At 37.7% G+C, this 4,386-nt stretch overlaps 1 long non-coding RNA gene across 2 annotated transcripts; it reads right to left on the bottom strand.

The window, feature by feature from the left end:
- Positions 1-812: 812 nt before the first annotated feature.
- Positions 813-1,843, bottom strand: LOC129767846 (uncharacterized). 2 transcript variants are annotated; one of them, XR_008741581.1, is made up of 4 exons: positions 1,652-1,843; positions 1,479-1,494; positions 1,029-1,345; positions 813-965 (listed from the first exon to the last, which is right to left on the bottom strand). It is a non-coding gene; the product is annotated as an uncharacterized LOC129767846 (long non-coding RNA). The 2 variants fall into 2 exon arrangements; XR_008741580.1 differs by lacking the exon at positions 1,652-1,843 and having other exon boundaries at positions 1,479-1,611.
- Between the last annotated feature and the right edge of the window lie 2,543 nt (positions 1,844-4,386).

The raw sequence follows: 4,386 nt of genomic DNA, 5'->3' as shown, positions 1-4,386 counted from the left end.
TCAGAGAGCTTCGATTTACGAGGAGTTCTCTCCTTCTTACCGTATCCTTGAGGATTCGTCAAATAATTGAGCACTACTTGATGAGATCGTCCAATCCGACGAGAAATTTCTCTGATACCAACATTTTCTTGGTTAAATGCATCGATTTGTCTTTCTTCTCTCTTCTGAGGACTTTTCCCTTCGGCATTTCCAGATTTAATTGATCAAAACAACTAAAACAACGGACAATTTAACTGGAAACTTGACAGTTGAAAGTACGAAAACATTCGTTTACGCTCAGCGCTTGCACACACACATATGGAAATCATGCAGTGTATGGTAGTCACCAATACCTACACACTAGAATATAAATTGAAGCATTGTTTGTTTACAATGACACAAAGCAGCAAGATCATCACCTGGTCTTGTTGGACAGTTGGACAGAGTGTATACACTGAGAGGAAAATTTAGTAAATATGACGAATTTTTTGCTACATGTTACCAATTCTCTAGTCATTTTCTACCCTACTAATCATTGGTACATGTTACAAAAAAAGAATGGTAGGCACATATGTCAAACAAACTACAAATTGTTGGTCCAACATTGGTGCAATAACAGTGAAAATTTTGCTTCATATTTGTTAGAGGTAATCATCAGGGATAATGACAATATTTTTTAATAATTATTTTTAATTTAAAAAATTGTATTCGATTGCGTTTAATTCTACATGCTTAGAATACATTATACTAATAACATATTCTATAAACAACATCAATAATTCTCGTTGGAATCATTCTATAAACTGCGTACAAGAGGCAAATTTTAGTCGCAGCCTCAACCACCTCAATTTGATGAGCATTTCCAAAGCAAGTTCCCGTTCCTCTTCCTGCTGCATCGCTCTGATTTGCATTAGCTGATTAGCAGCTGATTAGCAGAGTGACGGTAGAATTAGCACGTTTCATCCGTATTTTGTTCTCTCGTGTACCTATGAAGAAAAGAAATACATATGTTGATGATATTAAATATGCAATAAATTATGTATGTTCACCTTAAGTTTTTTACGGTCGATGATGTGTTGAAGAAAGATTCCAATCTTAGCGACAAACTCGCCGTTACCTTCAATCCCATAGCTTGGATGGTTTTTGGTAAACAAGTATTACGAGTCTGGGATCATGCCAGCTGTAAAGACAAGGAAAAAGGTCAATAGTGTTGTAATGTATAAAATATAACTGATGTTTATCCTTGGCGGGAATATGAAAATAGTTTCCCGACCGAGGTGACTGATGTAATGATGTAAAAAAAACGAATACTTATCTCCGATTTGTTTATGATGAATGATTGTACTGCATATAATTTTAAGGCCAACTAAAAAAGAAAAAAAAATGGTATTAGGTCAATTATATTAATATGGATCAAAATTTTTTATGATATTTTCCCCGCTGAAAATATGAAAACAAATTCTCGGGGGAGTTGAATGCAATAAAAACAAAGTGCTTACCTCCAAATCGCTTCGTCTCCAAAAGACAAAAGACAAAGTGCGCACATCACAGTTGTTAGGTATGACAATAAAAACAAACTTACTAATGGTATGAAGTAAAATATACGAATTCCTGGTAGGAACATGCATTGCGCAATTTTAGTAATATTTAAAAAAAAAAGTGTATATTTTACCAATGTTTTTGCTACTAAAGATTTGGTAGCTGCTTTTACTAAACTATTTCTCCAGTGTACGAGGGTCACTATTTATATTTCGGGAATTGGCAACACTGATGTCATGTGAGTCCATCTGACGGTTCCATCGTAAAGTTTCACATTTTTGACGATATACGTACTCAGAACATTTTGTCATACGGACGCTATTTGTTTATTTTATATTTAGTTGAAAGTTTGGTCTCGGCAAAAAAAATGGAAATGAATCGTGAACATTTTCGTGCGATGATTTTATACGACTTTCGACGTTCGACAACAAGAGTGCGTCAATCAACTTAATTTGACTTTTGGCGATGAAGCTCCATCAAAAACCACTGTGTATCGCTGGTATAGTGAATTCAATCGTGGTCGTAGTTCGCTGTCCGACGAGTTTCGTGAAGGTCGTCCAGAATCGACTGTAGTGCCAGAAAACATCGATGCTGTGCACGAAATGTTTAAGCAAGATCGTCATGTAACCTATTGTGAGATTGAGGCATCCCTAAGCATTAGTTCCACCAGCATATATGCGATTTTACATGAACACTTAGTTATGCGAAAATTATGTTCACGTTGGATCCCACATAATTTGACAATCGCTCAAAAAAAAGGCTCGTGTCGATTGGAATAAATGCTTTGAAAATTGGTTTAAGCGCATTCAAAAGTGTATCGTTCATCGTGGCGAGTACTTTGAAAAACAATAAAAATATATTCGCAGCTTAAGTATTTGTTTTTGTTCCTATTCCCGAAATATAAATAGTGACCCTCGTATAATGAATAATTCTATAAAAAATAGGTCAAAGTTATTTGTTCAAAACCAAAGCAATAGCACGACTTATCGTGTGTAATTTGTGTAATTCCGGGATCCCAATCACCATCTGGAATTGGATTAAAATTGAGACTTGCATTATTTTCATTTCCTTGGAAAAATCTAATCATTGCACCTACAATAAAGTGCTGAAATTATACAAAACTCAGCCTCGTTATAGTTTCCGAACAAACTATCATCCATACAGTATATCCTCCTAACTGTTTGGTCGAAAAATTACTTTGCAAACTCAGCTGTGAAATGAAGCGATAAAAATTATCCCATAAAAACGCTTTATTCCTTCTGGTCGCCAGAAAGGCACATCCTGGTCTGGAGTGCGCAGAATAGGAGGGAAAAGAATGGGTGAGGGCAGCAAACGGGGATCGACTAAAGTCTTGGGGCTTAGCAGGAATCGTCGGTCGGACGTCGGCATGTTGAACAAATTGCAAACAACTTTTAGACGGAGCCTCTCGCCGGTCTTTCTAATCTAATCCACACCCTGTTGTCGGCATCCTTTCGCCGCAGCAAACAAACAGCAAGAAGAAGAAGCATACTCTGCGCTTTAACTGCGGTGTGTGCGTTTTGTGGGCGAATGTGTTTTCCGGCAAGGAGCGAAGGAGCAGGAACTACCCTGTTTTAAATACACACCGCTTTTCGCATGCACCGCTCACCGTAAAGACATAGACATTTAATTTACATATATTTTCCAAATTGTTTATTAAAATTTCCCATTTATGCAAATATTATGAACCCGTCGTCGGGTTTGGAACGGGTGCCGAACGGTGGGTAGGGCGGGTGGCTGTCGCAGAAGAAGAAGTGACAATGATGACAATGATGGCGTCGACACAAAAATGCTGTCCTGCATCATGAAAAACGGGTGTTGGCGGGAAGACACAGAGGGTGGCGAGGGTTGCGATTCGGAGGACAAGATTTTGTTATTAAATGCTAAATTTAATATAGAATGTAAAAAATGTGACGACGAGCAGTTGCGACAGGCTGTAAATTAAGCATGAATTAAACGTTTTCCGCCTTGTTTAACTGTGAAAAAATAGTGATGAGATAGGGAGTCGGAGGTCCTAATGTTTTGGGGAGTGAATGTATGAAGAGCTTAAGGAGAAAGGTTGTCAAAAAATGAGTTCAATGCATTTGAGACATTTTTCCACAGTGCGAAGAAGAGCCCCCCCCCCCCTCTTTTCCAATGAATATTAACGCCATGTATAACAACAATTATTTCCATGCTGCTGCCACAATTTTTTTCCATTCTTTTTTAACGCCCCTTTATCAAACACGAGTGAACAGATTATGAAAATTCGTTACGATTAATTGTACACGATGAACAGACACGATAATCAGTTTCATGACATTGGATGACATCAAAAAGCAGTTTCGGGCACGGAGGAACGGATGTTTATCTATGCAAATTTGGCGCCTATACAAGGAAACATGGATGGAAGTCGCTAAACTAAACTAGTATGAGACATTAGTTCCAGAGCAAAAGTTAATGCCGTTCGACAAATTGCTCAATGAAGTGTGACCGACCGCCGCTGTTGACTAAGTGAGACTTGTACAACAAGTGGCATAAAATTATTCCAACCATGTCCTTTGATTATGATAATGAGCACAGGGATGAGGTTGTTTATCAGTAAATAAATCCGTTAAAGAGGGCGGAAATAATCAAATCTGAAAAGTCATTATTAAATGCAATTGAAAGGAACGGCTTCTTTGAGCAAAGCTGCTAGTTAAGGAATTGTTGGTTCAGCATTTATTCGAAGGAAAAGAGTTGAGAACAGTGAATTAATAGGTTATGCAGTTGGTCACATGAATACCCAAACTAGCGTGGCCGAAAACATATCATCTTCGGAAGAAAACATGCTTTTTCGTGTGCTGAAAGGTGAAATTAACAAATAAAAGC

The sequence above is a fragment of the Toxorhynchites rutilus genome, chromosome 2 (assembly GCF_029784135.1).
Source record: "Toxorhynchites rutilus septentrionalis strain SRP chromosome 2, ASM2978413v1, whole genome shotgun sequence".
In the NCBI taxonomy this organism is placed as follows: domain Eukaryota; kingdom Metazoa; phylum Arthropoda; class Insecta; order Diptera; family Culicidae; genus Toxorhynchites; species Toxorhynchites rutilus.
Note: the sequence above shows the minus strand (reverse complement) of the source record. Positions and strands in the feature narration are given on the sequence as shown.